The 15445-nt window shown below is 44.0% G+C and overlaps 1 non-coding gene across 1 annotated transcript; it reads left to right on the forward strand.

Moving 5' to 3' along the window:
- Window positions 1–1547: 1547 nt before the first annotated feature.
- Window positions 1548–1654, forward strand: LOC120094974 (U6 spliceosomal RNA). Its single transcript, XR_015630059.1, has one exon. It is a non-coding gene; the product is annotated as a U6 spliceosomal RNA (small nuclear RNA).
- Window positions 1655–15445: the final 13791 nt, after the last annotated feature.

Raw genomic sequence — 15445 nt, forward strand, 5'->3', positions numbered from 1 at the left:
ATGATGTGGATCTGAGAGGAAAGTGAATAGGATTAGGATGCATTATGTGAAATTTCCAATAATGAATAAAAAATTAAGTTAAGAAAAAATGCACTGCTCCCCCACACCCTCCCGCCCCCCAGGAAAACACTAAACAGGAAGCCATAATCTATACGTAGAGGACCTGGTGCAGTCCTGCACAGGTCCTGTGCATGCTGAGTTCATATGACCTTTGATACCGTGGATTTGGAGGGTCTTGGTGTCCTCCAAACTCCTAGGCTCTTATATACTTTCCCACCTCTTCTTCCATAGGCTCCCTGATCGCTGAAGGGAGAGATTTGATGGAGATATCCCATTTAGCATTGAATATTCCGAAGTCAGTCAGTCAGTCTGTCTGTCTGTCTGGCGTGCTCTCCCCACCCCACCCCCGTGTGTGTGTGTGTGTGTGTGTGTGTGTGTGTGTGTGTGTGTGTGTGTGTAATGTCCACTGCAGGAGGAAATTTCTCTGATGGTTGCTCAACAAGGCATTGATCTATGAGTATAGCAAAATATCATTAGAAATCATTTTAACACTATCTATATTTATATATCACACACACACACATATGGAGAGAGAGAGACAGAGAGAGATACAGAGAGAGAACTGGCTGGTTTTGTGTGTCAACTTGACACAAGCTGGAGTTATCACAGAGAAAGGAGTCTCCCTTGAGGAAATGTCTCCACAAGACCCAGCTGTAAGGCGTTTTCTCAATTAGTGATCAATCGGGGAGGACCCATTGTGGGTGGTGCCATCCCTGGGCTGGTGGTCTTGGGTTCTATAAGAGAGCAAGCTGAGCAAGTCAGGGGAATCAAGCCAGTAAGTAACATCCCTCCATGGCCTCTGAATCAGCTCCTGCTTCCTGCCCTGCTTGAGTTCCTGTCCTGACTTCCTTTGGTGATGAACAGCCATGTGGAAAGCCAAATAAACCCTCTCCTCCCCATCTTGCTTCTTGGTCATGATGTTTGTGTAGGAAAGGAACCCTGACTAAGACAAGGGTAGCATTTGGGTTTAACTGGGCTATCCAGTTTCAGGTTCTTGGTCACCCAAGCAGTATTAATTATGGCTTCTGACTTGTGCTGTGGGCCTTAAGTCAAGTCAACTTTTGAGTTGGTCACTCCCACAAACCTCGTACCACCATTGCCCTAGCAAATCTTTCAAGGTGAACAGATTGTGGATCAAAGGCTTGGTGATTTTACGTTTCTCTTTTGGTAGCGTGCAGCGTATCTTCCTGTACCAAAGATGCTAGAACGGGGCGAAGGCTCTGTGCAGGCACCATCTCGACCTCTCCATGTTCAATGTGGCGTCAATGAGGGCGTTACCCTCAGCAATGGGGCCTTGCAGTCAGTTGTGGAGAGCACAGATTTTTTTGGGGGGGGACATAGTATTAGAGCCAAATTTTAATAGGCAGTTGTAATTGAGCATCAGAACCTACATTCCAGGCAGATCATGGCTTTTTTTCCAATGGATGCAGTGTGCCCTCCCCACTTTGACTAATTTATGAGAGTTGAAATTTTGAACAGTAGAAGTGGAGCTCGCTTCGGCAGCACATATACTAAAATTGGAACGATACAGAGAAGATTAGCATGGCCCCTGCGTAAGGATGACACACAAATTCGTGAAGCGTTCCATATTGTTCACCAGTGGAAGGAAGCCCTTGGTCCTTGCCAAGGTTGGACCCCCAGTGCAGGGGAATGTCAGTGGGGGGCAATAAGGGGAGTGGATGGGGGGGGACACCCGTATGGGGGAGGGGGAGGGGAGGGGAAAGGGAAAGGGGGGGTGGGAGTTTGTGGATAGGAAACCAGGAAAGGGAATAACATTTGAAATGTAAATAAAGCAGTATATCTAATAAAAAGAAAAAGAAAAAGAAGAGTAGAAGTGACCTCCAGGCTCTGTCCTTCAGCAGCAAATGGCCCCGTTAGTGAGACACAGAATTGGGTCGAGGCACCCAGTTCTGCTGTGTCCATCAAATGGGATAAGGCGTGTGGGATACTTTTGTCATGATGCTATGTGTATTTCAAGACTATCGTCACTGGCCTCTTCTGCGTGAGCTCATGTGGAGCCTCTCACATCAGGAAGGAAAGCATATCTCGTGTAAATGTTACGTTAAACCACAGGAGTAGTTGGCTTAGCGTAAAGTTTCCAGAAAATAGTGTTCACTTTTACATTTTATTATATCTTAAATTGTGAGTGCCTCTGTGCGTGTGTGTGTATGTGTGCCTGTGTGTGCCTGTGTATGCGTGTGTGTGTGCCTGTGTGTGTGCCTGTGTGTGTGCCTGTGTGTGTGTGTGCCTGTGCCTGTGTGTGCCTGTGTGTGCGTGTGTGTGTGTGCCTGTGTGTGCCTGTGTGTGTGTGCCTGTGTGTGTGCCTATATATGTGTGTGTGTGCCTGTGCCTGTGTGTGCCTGTGTGTGTGTGTGTGTGTGCCTGTGTGTGTATGTGTGTGTGTGCCTGTGTGTGTGTGCCTGTATATGTGTGTGTGTGTGCCTGTGTGTATGTGTGTATGTGTGCCTGTGTGTGTGCCTGTGTGTGCCTGTGTGTGTGTGCCTGTGTGTGTATGCCTGTGTGTGTGTGCCTGTGTGTGTGCGTGCCTGTGTGTGCATGTGTGAGGTGTCCATGGATTCCAGAGGCTTTAGAGCCACTGGAACTGGAGGTTCAGGTGGTTTTGAACCACAGTGCTGGGAACTGAACTCAGGTCCTCTGGAAGAGCAGAAGAGCAGACTTGATCTTACCCTCTGAACAGTCTCTCCAGACCCGACATTAATTATTTTTACAAGTATGACGATCCTTTCTTAATACCATTTCATTTAAAAAACTATTTATTTACTCTGTTTCTCTTCCAAAGGCCAAACATGTGCCCTGGTAGTCGTTTCCCTTTGCTTCCTGTCTCTGGACCCTCCCTTCTCCCCACGTGACTCTTCCTTCCTTCTTCGTGTACCGTGCACCGACCATCTGGAGTCTCACAGATAAATCCTTGGAATTAAGGGGAACTTTGTCAGGGATTCTTTAGTAGCCCCCTAGGGAAGATGGCTGAGATTTTACGGCCTGGGTTTCCCTTTAAGAGGATTGCTATAAAAGAAAATGGTCCTGAATCATAACTTGTGCTTCTCGCCAGTTTACAGAGCTCCTTCGGCAGAACAAGGCTCTACAAGAAGAATCCCAAGTAGGCGCCTAATAAAAGAAATTCAGCTCACATTAAAATACTAGAATACCAGATGGTGGAGTCTAAGTATTATTCAACCACTGTTTATCCTACCCGGTGCTCATTTTAAATTCAACATTTTTTTTGAGAATTATTCATGGCGCCACGGTTGTATTTCATGCCGATAACAAGCTTCGTTTGGAGTGAATCACCAGAATGTGCCCATCATCCCCACACTTCCCTGGTTATTGTTAATTTCCATTGCAAGTATTAGTTAAAGTTGAGAGGCTTCTGAGGCAAATCAACATCAAACAATCGTGGACAATAATTGGTTCAAGCAATCTGTGGGGAGGGCAAATCATTAAACTTTACAGGGTGGAAGAATTCGCCAAAGGATGCAAGGCTCCATCTGCCAAAGCCCGAGCACACAACTGTTTGCTGAGCGAGCCTCTTCCTGTCTAGAGCCTGCCCCCCTGAGTAGGCAGTTTTTCTTGCTTTCCTCTAATGTCTGCCGCGTAACTTTTCAGAGGATGTAAAAGACAGTTTCATCCTCCACCCTTCTCCACGGGAATCATTGGAAAATCAGATACAAAGGCTTCTCTAAGCACAACCGCAAGCCCCGCGCAAAGTCCCAAGGCTCAAAGTCACGGTCTCTGCATCACCGCACTAGTAGACGGCCAAGCTCTTCCGCCCAACGCCAGTCTCTGCCGCGCGACCGTAGTTTATTCGCATTATTTTAGAGAAGCCGGAGCTCTCCTGCTTCAAGTTGCTAAGGGAAACATTGGGAGACCTTTTAAAAGAACAACATCGGTGCTGTGGCTGACAGCCAGGGCCTCGGCAGCTTGAAGCATTTTTCACTCCACGTTTAAAATTAATCTGAATGAAGGAGGTTGCATTCAATGGGACACATCTTCGCACTGTAAACTTTTATATGGGTAGGAAAGAGGGGCTTAGAAATCTCCTGATTTTGTTCGTGAACCTTCCAAATTGTGAAAGCAATGGAAGCTTAGTACTGCTGTCTACTGCTGGCACTCGCTGTGTGTCCCAGAATGCTGTGCTGGGAAACTCATCTGCGTTTATCTTTAGCTCCTGCATCTCCCCGCAGAGGATCCCTAGCTCACACACAGGCAAACACCTCAGAAGAGTTAGCAGCGCACAGGCCAGGATCATAACACAGTGCCACCTCATATCAGAGGCTTAGGTTTTCCCTACTGCACCGTCGTGCCTGCCCCTTGGGCACAGTAGATATAAGACTATGTGAGGAAGTTTATAGTCACACTTAAAATTGATATTCCAGAGATGAAACCACAATATGTTTTTCAAAGCATCCAATACGAAGCTCATCTTGAGATTCAACTTTATGCCCAAATCCACTCTCTAACAGTTAGTGAGCTCAGCCACAACACCTTACAGCAGTGGTTCTCCGCCTTCCTGATGCTGCCACCCTTCGATATAGTTCCTCTTGTGGTGACCCCAATCATAAACTTATTTTGTTGCTACTTCATAGCTGCAATTTTCCCACAGTTATAAATCATAATATAAATAGCTGATGTGTAGGATATCTGATATCCAACCCCTGGAGGGGTCGGGACTCCCGGGTTGAGAACAGCAGCCTTAAAGGGCTATGTTCTGTGTAGTTAATGGCTTACATTCAAGTGATTCTCTCCAAGTCTCGGGCTTCTCATTCGTAAGGGAAATGATTACAGAACCCCATCATGGGAGGGGATGGTTCTTCATGGATGAGTCTGACCTTTCTGTGTGTCAGGAGAGAGAGAGCAGAGACCCCGGTTGCCTCTATCCCATGTGTAAGTAGCCTTGGTGGTTAGTGATGATTTCTCCCTCTGGAAGAAGCAGCAGGGCACTTACTATCCAGTCTACAAGATCCTGCTTTTCTGAGTTTGAGCGAGTCTCCCTCCCATTGTGTAATCTACCATTTCTATACACCACTCCTTGGATTCACGGTGGGACGGGAGGCTTGGAGAGGGGCTTTAAGAACCTGCCTGTATGGGGCTGGGGATTTAGCTCAGTGGTAGAGCGCTTACCTAGGAAGCGCAAGGCCCTGGGTTCGGTCCCCAGCTCCGAAAAAAAGAACCTGCCTGTGCTCTGGTTACTTCTGTGTCCCTGAGAGTTAATGGCCTTTGTCTTGGACCCAAGCCTCTTCAAGTAGCACCCATTAAAAATAGAGGGTTAATTGATTAACTTGCAAGAAGAGCAAAATGTTAGCTCTGCCACAATCCTTGATATTTCATAAAGCTGTAGCAACTAAATGTCAAAGAACACAGTGAGTAGCCCGTGGAGGATACTAGATACGTGTGAGCTGTTAACACTATTAGGGTCCCAAATAGCACCAATAATTAGTTCGTCGCTAACACAGTATTCTGGTATTTGGCACGAGTTAACTTTAGACTGTGTCTTTGTTTTCAAGTGATGATTTAATAGTGGTCATCCTTTGAAGGCGTGCCCATGTCACTTCAGCAGTGAAGAGTTGAATAAATCCAGTAAAGACTGGGTCCACGCACCGTGCATGGTAGCACATGTTTGCAATAGCAGCACTCAGAAGGCAGAGGCAAGAGTGTCCCCACTCATTCAAGGACAGTTAGTCCTTTCAAGCAAGAGGCCACACAGTGAGACCGCTAAGCAAGAGCAAGTCCCAAATCCCAACAGATTGGTATTTCTGAATATTTTGCCCCCGTTGCTCTGGCAAGGGATATATAAATACTCCCAAGGCATAGCATGTCTTATGGCGTAACCTCAGTACAGGTTTTATCTTCTAATTCAGTGTTGAGGAAAATTATTAACCCAATCAAATTGCTGGCATTCAACTGTCTGCCAAAATTTAATGACTCAGAAACGCCAAAGCCTATAGTTCTTTATGTACTTGATCAGAGGAACGCCGAAAATGTGATTTTTAAGCCATCTGTGAGCCATATAACTTACCGATACAGAAATAAGTTAAGAAATACAAATGATAATGTAGCTCTGATAAGTGTGGGATCCGTCTGGAATCCCGTCTGCCTCTCCTCACATCTCACCCATTTATTTTAGCTCGGCGCTCAGCTTACTGAAAAGGAGAAGCTTCCGTGCTGTGAATGTCAAATTGTGCCCTTTTGGGGGTGTTTCGGTTTTACATACCCTGCCTTTAGCAATTCTAAAAGCCTCCACGTTTGGCTTTTGGCATTCCTGATAGAGTTTTCTGATCAATGCATTGGGTTTCCTTTATTGAAAAAGGAGATGCTGGGTTGGGGATGTAGCTTAGCAGAGTGCTTGCCTAGCATGTCTGAAGCGCTGATCCAACGCCAAGCGCCACACAAACCCAGGTGTAGTGACACGTGTTTGTAATCATAACGCTGGGAATGTGGGAAGATCAGAAGGTCAAGGTCATATTTGCCTTCGTAAACAAGTTTGAGGTTAGCCTGGGCTACATGAATCCCAGTCTCAAAAAAAAAAAAAAAAAAAAAAAGCCAAAATTGTGATGGGTAGGTGAAATTTCAGGAGAAATAAAACATTTACATAGTATCAAAGAATACTTATAAGGGAAAGAAGTCCAGGAGGAGAAACTTGGCAAAGACAGCTCTTTACAAAAATTAGCAAAGAACAAGACTTATTGGCATCTGATCGTCGACCCTTATCTGATACAGGTAGGGGATATATCATATCACTTCTGGATATTTTCCTTCGTAACATGTAATCCCAGTCTGAGCTTGAGACAATGCTAAGCAAACTAAAATGGGGGTGTATTTTATAAACCTGGCTAGCACCTTTCAAAAGCCTTGGAATGTGAAAATAACAAAAGAAACTTCTAGCGATTGGCTCTCCAAGGTAGACCCTGTCAGTGAAGTATGAAACTCACTAGATGCTGGCACGGTGTTTTTGGAAAGGATATTAATAGGTAGAAACTGGTGTGCCCTAACTGAAGACTATAGTTTTATAGCTCCGTACAAAGGGCGCTTCTCAGGCTATGGATAACTGCTTTGGTTATGTAAGGAGCTGTCGCTGGGAGAAGCTGAGGGAAGACTGGAATTCTTTGCCCTATTTTAAAAAGTCTTTTATACGATTCACATTGCCTTAAAATAGAACTGTGTTTTAAAGAAGTATGTTGTTTAGTAATCACTGTGTTCTTCTCTGTGTTAGAAAACAGAGGGAAGAAGGGAGAGAATGTAACGGGTTATTTTTCAGAATCGAGGATAGTCACTTAACGTCAGCATAACACTATCTCCCTTGTGGCAGTCATTTGACATGCCACTTAGCACTCCTTTAATGTGTAGAGATGTAGTGAGAAACACTTTTCTCTTTTAAACCTTATACAAGGTTTGAAAAACTCTCTGGTTCAGTTTGTTCAATCACGCCACCCCAGGTATTTCAAGCACACTCTGTTCATAGAGCAGAAATGGACACATGACTTTGAAAACCTGAAAATAACAAGCCGACCTGATGGAGCATGCCTGGAAGCCCACTGCTTGTGGCTGCATGGAGACGGGAGCTCCAGGTTCAGTAAGAGACTGCCCTAGAAACTATGGAGGAGGGTTATGCACTAGAGTTCAGACCCTGGTCTCTATACATACATACACACACACACACACACACACACACACAATGCATACATACACATGTGCACACACAGCACATACACAAACATACATGCACACATACATTTGTGTGCACATGCATGCACAAACATGCACATATATATGCATGCACATATGTGCACCCACATACACACACATATATGGGCTCACACATGCAAATGTACACACATGCATATACATGTGCAAGCAATACACATGTGGCACACACATGTATGCACAAGAGTGCACATGCATGCACACACATGCACATACATACATGTGCACCCACACATACATATGCATGCACACACGTGCACATACACATGCAAGCACAGAAGCACACACATATACAGCATAACATTTTATCATTAGAATTTAATTCCATAGCTGTTTCAAATGCAACCAAAGTCCTTGAGGAGGTAATATACTAAATTATATTATTAGTCTTAATGTGGTAACTGGCTGGAAGTCAGATTTGAATTAGAAAAACTCAGAAAAAAGTGTATCCTACTTAGCTTTGAGTATTGATTTGTCACAGCCAAAAGTCACTTCAGCTGGGGGTGTCACTTGTGGGATTGCCCAGATCACATTGGCTTGTGGGCATGTCTGTGAGGGGACTGTAGTGGTTGGTAGTTGAATTAGGAGGGCCGGTCTCAGGCTGTCTGAGCACGAGCCTGTGAGCCTGCTTGCAAGCGTCAGTCCTCCACTGTCTGGCTCAGATTACTGCTTGAGTTCTAGCTCTGACTTCCCCTAAAGATGGACTGGAAACTGTGAGCTGAAACAAACCTAATGAATGGATTTTTTTCCCCCAGAGACTTCGGTTTTGGTTTTTCAAGACATGGTTTCTCTGTGAAACACTGACTGTCCTGGAACTAGCTTTGTAGACCTGGCTGACCTCGAACTCATAGAGATCTGCCTGCCTTTGCCTCTGGGTTGCTCAGCCAGAGTTTTGTCTGTTTGCTTGTGTGTTTGTTTTTGATGTTTTGGTCACAGCTCCAGAATGAAGCTAGAAAAGGCAACAATTAGCAAATAGGAAACGAGGAGAGTCTATTAGGAGATATTTCATAATGAACAATCCCAGGTTAGGTTCTTGGCTCTGTCGTTTATTAGCTGGGTTCACTGCCTGTCTTTTAGCCATTTCTTGCACTGTTGGAGTAGATGGCATTGGTTCACTTCCTGCAATATTATCAGGCTTAAAGGAACTGAGAAATGTGCTAACACTAGGGAATCTAAACTGGACCCTGTGCTGAAGGATTCCTGTTGTCCTTCTGTTTGTTTAACAGATGACAGACCTTGTCCCTTCCACAATGTTAACTATAAAACCTGTTGGGGCTTTGATTTGTGCTTACATGGGAATTCGCATGTCCACTGTGGGTCCCTGCCAAGATTTGGTTTTATGACTGGTCAATAAAGAGCCAGCGGCCAATGTCTGGGCACTGAGACAGAGGCGGGGCAGAAGAAGGAAGAGGATTCAAACATGAGAGCTGTGGAAGACAGAGATTCCCAACACGTACGAATCAGGGAAAAGCAGCCCCAGGGGCTAGTCCCGCCAATGGGTCTTGGGTAGCAGACACAAAGTATAGATTTTAGAAAATAATAACTCAAGAATATTGGAGGGGAATGTTAGCCAGTGGAGGTTAAGGAGTGGCCCAACCATTGAGCTAGTTAAGGCATAGTAAAAATAACACTGCACACTCGTGTCTTTCATTCGGGGACTCCGGAGCGTTGGGGCGGGTGGAAACAAAATACACTGCCCCAGCCAGGAAGTAAAGAACGGATTAACATTTTACTGCTACAGAAACCAAATTTTACCAGCCCAGAAACCCGAACAGTCCTCCACAGCTGGCTAAGCACCATACTGGAGACGTCACTTGAGCTGACCTAGTGACTCCTGGAATTGCAGACTGGCTGCGATGCGCACCTGTAGGATGCGGTGCAGAAGGCGAGAGATCCGCACCGTCTCCATTTTAATCAAGACAGAGACTTCATTTCTTCCTATAGACTCTAAGCTGGCTTGGTCTAGAGAGCAGTCAAATTGCAAAAAAAGGACGAGGGTGTCTGTGACAGAAGACGCCCCTCAGACACCTCCAAGGGAGGGGCCCCTGGTGAACTACTGATAGCGGCCTCAGTTGCAGACACAGAGCAAGGGGAAACTATGGGCATTTCAGAGGCTGGACAGAATAGGGTGGGGCACAGCCTCGGGGTCACTGTGTCTAAGGGAAGCAGATCTCCCGCAGCTGAGTCCTGCCTTTAACTGCCTCTTCCTTGACTCGGGAAGGTGCAGCTTGGGTTTTTATTTATGTGCCATGGTGTAGACTCATTGAGTACCTGTCTCTGCTGAGAACGCAAACAGCATTCCTAGGCTGCAGCTGGTTTCCTTTCAGTGACTGAGAAAGCAATTCTGTCACCTTCTTCTTCCTCTCTATTCTCTCCCTCTCTTCCCCTCTTCCTCTCTCTCCTTTTCTCTTGCTCAGACAATTAAAAATGACGAGAAAAATCACTGCCTTTCCCTACCGTGCTTCCCACAGGAACCCCCCCCCCCATTCCAGTGAGTATGGTCCTACTGGCATCCGTTTCATCCTGTCATACAAAACAAATCAGAATGCCCTTCACAGACTATGCTTTTGGGATTTCTTTGAATGAGTAACACAGTCAAATAGCCCAAAACAACCACCAATGGGAAGATAGCACTATAAGAAGCAGGTAAACCACAGGCATCGCCCACTCATGCTTTTGGATCACAGGACCCTTCAGTTCTCTTGTCTACTTTTTACCCCAGATGGTCGTTGCGTAGACCCGAGGATGATCTCGTTGCCTACGTCCTAATGTAATGAATGCCCTTGGTAGTTGGATGATCAGGAAAGAGAAATTTTTAAGAGAGTGGCTCCAGATCTCCAGGAGTTTAGACGCTATACTACAGCGTACAGTGGTCTACAGGCTAAATCAGGGTCTCTAATGAGGACTTAAATTGCTTCTAAACAATCAGCATTCGTCAGTCTTAAAGATACTCAAAAGCATGAATTTGACAATTTTTAAACCCCTAGTCATAGTTAATCATACACACATTTCAAAATGACTAAGTAGATTTTGAACATTCTTAGCACACCAAGAGAGGTGAAGATATGCTGATCAGCCTGACTTAATTATTCTACAATAGGTACGTAGGTAATTAACCTTAATTAATAGTCTGCGGTTGGCATGCATGACCAACCATCACATTGAATACCATAAGTATGTCCAATGGTTATTTGCTCATTTAGAAGAGTCTAAAATGCAGGCTTGGGAGAATATGTCAACTGGCGAGGTATTTTGGTAGCTAAGTGTCAAGAGCTTTTAAAAATATACATCCTCTTCCAGAAATTTTATTTCTAGGAATTGCATCCACTGAAATAAATGTCTGTGTGCAAGGTTACTCATCACGGTGGCATTTACAAAAGCACACTGTGGAAAATATTAGCTATACCCAGCAATAAATTACCAGACATCCGTTGACTGCCATAAAGTTAATAAAATGGCAGTGAGAATAAATATTTAATAAAAGGGAAATATTCATAACCTGCCAATCGAAAAATTAGGTAATAAAACACGTGCAGTATATTTCCAAATTTATTTTAAAAGTATGTTTGTGTAAGCAAATTTCAAAATGAGAATATACACCCACATCTTCTTAGTTGTGCTTGCTGAGATGAACATTTATTCTTTGTGTATGTCTGTACTTCTGAAGGTTTTGATAATAAATGTGTATATTTTATAACTCAGGAATTAGCCACAAATTCTTCGTGTTTGGGCTTTAATTTTTTTTGTAATTTCATCTGTACATAATGAATTTGGCTCACATTCCCTTCCAACTACCCCTCCATTTTTCTTAGCCCCTCTCCAAGATGTGGCTCTTCATAAATGTTTTATTTTAAAATTGTATTTCTTCTTTGAGAATTTCATAAATGTATATGCTGCATGTTTTTAATATACCCATATCATACCTCTTCTCCACTTCTTTCTAGATCTTCCATGCCCCTTTCTAATTTCATGCTCTATACTTAAATATTTATTATTATTAACTATCAATTATTAATATTATTATTATGTGTGTGTGTGCATGCACACATTGGTAAGTGCGTATACATTTGGTGCTGGGTGTCCATTTAGGACAGAAGAGGGTATTCTTCTGGAGCTAGAGTTTCAGGTGTTTATAAACTACCCAACATGGGTACTGGGAATTGAACTCTGGTCCTCTGGAAGAGAAACAAATGTTCTTATCTGCTGATATACCTCTTGAGCTTCTATGTTTTGGCTTTTGAAGGTTATTGTGGTACTTTGAATGAGAATGGCTCCTATAGTCTCATAATATATTGAAATGCTTGGTCTGTCCCTAGTTGGTGGAACTGCTTGAGAAGGATCAGGAGGTGTGGCTTTGTTGGAGGAGCTGTGTTATGGGGGTGGGGTTTGAGGTTTCAAAAGCTCATGCTAGGACCAGGCCCCCCCCCCCACCTTCTCGCCCCCACCTGCTTCCTGAGGATTAGGACATTAAGCTCTCAGCTATTGCTTCAGTGCCATTTCTGTCTACTTCTTGTCACAATAACTATGTACTAACCTTCTGAAGCTGTAAGCAAGCCCCCAATTAAATGCTTTCTTTTAAGAGTTGCCTTGGGGGGTTGGGGATTTAGCTCAGTGGTAGAGCGCTTGCCCTGGGTTTGGTCCCCAGCTCCGAAAAAAAGAAAAGAAAAGAAAAAAAAAAGAGTTGCCTTGGCCATGGTGTTTCCTCACAGCACAATGGCTAAGACAGTGAGTTAAACAAAGATGTTTCCATGTTTCCAACGGGTAGACTATTTCTGCTGTGTAAAAACTTTCACCCGATGAATGGGAAAATATGTGATTTTGATCAGTCCCCAAACATTGTTCTCCATGAATGCATTTTACACTTTTAAAACAATTGGGAAATATTTTTCTCTAGACAGCAACCTGAATACTCCACGAAGAAGCACATGGTAAGAACAGTTTGTAAAGGCCGCAGGAATGAAAGATTAGTGAGCAAGAGCCACACTATCACGGTGGGAAGGTTAGAGTCATGTCCCAGGGCTCCTATCCATGTGGAGGCAGTCTAGCAAACCAGAAGTGTCTGGGGTTAAGGCTCTGTGGATCCTGCTTCTGGCTAGTCCTGCTTTCCGTACCCTGGTTCCCTATGTGAACAGACAGGGACCGTCTTACTTCATCGTGTCTATCCCAGAGATACCAACAGCTTCACTGAAATCTCCAACCTCCTCCGCCTGTGGCCTGTTCAGCTCAGCCTGGCCCTGCCTCCGTCTCTGCCTCTCTTTCCCTTTCACTGAGCTTTTGCTCTTATGAAGGTGAGTGCAGAAGCGTCATCCCTACCGAGGTTTACTAGCTTTGCCAGGGACACTTTCTAAAGACTTTTGTGCTAGCTGATACTATGTTACGCTGTGGTGTTTCTGTACCGGCCTGAACCAAACTTTGATTGCAGACCTCCCCGGAAGTACCCATCCTGCTGCTTCTACCTCATGGTGTTGTTGCTTAGCTTCATGATACAAAGTAGCATTTTTTACCTACGTCTTTCTTTTCCACGAACATAATTTATTACAAAATTTACATGGCAACACACTCAGGACGGTTGATCTCCCTGATAATTATATTAAGACAGCTGAAGTTCTGTAGTAAAATAAAGCAATGTGACACAAAGCAGTATAATCCACGGGGACTTTAAGACCCAATTCTTTTATGTTTGGGATTATAATTACATCATCCCTCCCTTCTATTACCCCCCTCCAATTTCTCCCATACACCCGTCTCTGCTCTCGCTCAAGTTCATGGCTTCTTTTTTCGTTAATTGCTGTTACATGCATATGTAAGTATTCACATGTGTATTCCTAAATATGACCTGCTCAGTCTGTATGATGTCACTTGTATGTTTTCAGGGATGACCATACAGTATTGGATAACCAATTGGTATGCTTTTCCCTCAGGAAGACTGTTTCTTCTGTTCTCAGTACTCCTTAGCTGCCTCTAGTTGTGTAGGGTTGAGGCCTCGTGGTCTCTCCCTATCTACTTTGGTGTGTCAATGGCTACTCTGGTTCAGCTCAGGTTTAGGCAGTTATGCTGGTGAGACTTGATGGGTATGGCTTCTGGCATTACCAGGGGACCCAGCAAAGCCATGAATCCTTTTGGCTTTCATTGTTTCCTCTCCCTCCTCTGCAATGTCTCCCCTGGCTTCTGAATTTGGAAGGTGAGACTGCATGTGCCTTGCTTCTCTCCTTTCCCCTCCAGGTTTGTGAGTTCCTTAGTGCAGCTGTACTGTACTGTAACTTTGGTTAAAGGAGATCCCGGAGAAATACATTATTATGACAATGTAACTCCAACAGTGGAGACCTACGGTGATGTTTGCTCAGCGTTTTCTCCTGTACAACACTTCACTGTCCTTTTCTTCTCTCCCCCAGTCTCAGTCTCAGTCTCAGTCTCTCTCTCTCTCTCTCTCTCTCTCTCTCTCTCTCTCTCTCTCTCTCTCTCTCTCCCTCTCCTTAACTTTTATAACCACATTAAATTGCTTTAAAATCTCCACCTTTCCAATATTCTTCCTACATCTTGAGTCAAAACTCTCTCCACACTGACAATAAACATTCCTTTTTTCCTATGGAAATTTTCATTCGTAAAAGTTTTTCTCTTTGCCCAAGTGGGATCCTGCTCCTGTTCTGAGTGTGAGTTATTTTCTGAATTGCTCTGTGTTGCTTTTGTCTTTAGGGTTTCTTTTTTTTTTCTGTATAGTCCTTGTTTCCATCAAGCTGTTTTTTTGGGGGGAAGGCTCTTATTTTTAAGTTCTATGCCTGCTTCAAGTGTCTAACTCTGGCCTGTCCTTTTGTGTTTTACATGGCATAGCTGTGTACGCACAGACTGTTACCTTCTCACATCTGCCCTCTTTCCTCGGATCACATTTTATAGCATTTTGTTATTCGTTGGACACTGAAGTAGAGAGTAGGATTATAAATTTCAGGTAGGGATATCTACTTGAGAAAGTTCTGGTGTTGCCATCTCTAGAAATCCACTCTGGAGTTGTTCCTCTTTTCCAGAGACCTTCTTTCTCGAATGGTGATGCCCTGATTGGCAGAGCGGAGAGACGTGACTAGAAACAAGGGTTACATTCACTCATCAGTTGGTCTTTAGCATAGCGTCCGCACCTTCAACTTTGCTCCTTTCTTCTTTGACAAGATACCCTGTTTTACATTTACACACTTAAGAAAATGAACCTCCAATTTACTGAAAATATTACTGTGTTCTATTTAGAAATTTCATATGTTTACAGTTTTAGTATATTTTAGGAGAAAAAACTTGGAAAGCAGAGGTAGTTCAAAACTAGTCTCAGTGGTTTAAAGGCCAGTCTGGGCTACATCAGGTTCTTTCTGAGAAAGAGAGAGAGAGAGAGAGAGAGAGAGAGAGAGAGAGAGAGAGAGAGAGAGAGAGAATTTCCCAATGCAACAAACACTTTAATAAAATTAAATCTAAAATATAGAGCATCAAACATGCATATGCAGTGCAATGGCTTATAGTCAACCAAGATGTGAGCTATAAGATGGTGATTGAAGGGTCGTGTGACCTGTCCTCAGGTCAGAGACCCCAACCCTCTGTCCTAAGGTGGAGCGAGTGAAAGGTGCAGGATTACTCTATGAAGCCATACTTGCTGGTCCGAAAACATGATGTCTTCCTGCCCATGTCCTGT

Source organism: Rattus norvegicus, chromosome 9 (genome assembly GCF_021556685.1).
Source record: "Rattus norvegicus strain SHRSP/BbbUtx chromosome 9, alternate assembly SHRSP_T2T, whole genome shotgun sequence".
Classification (NCBI taxonomy): domain Eukaryota; kingdom Metazoa; phylum Chordata; class Mammalia; order Rodentia; family Muridae; genus Rattus; species Rattus norvegicus.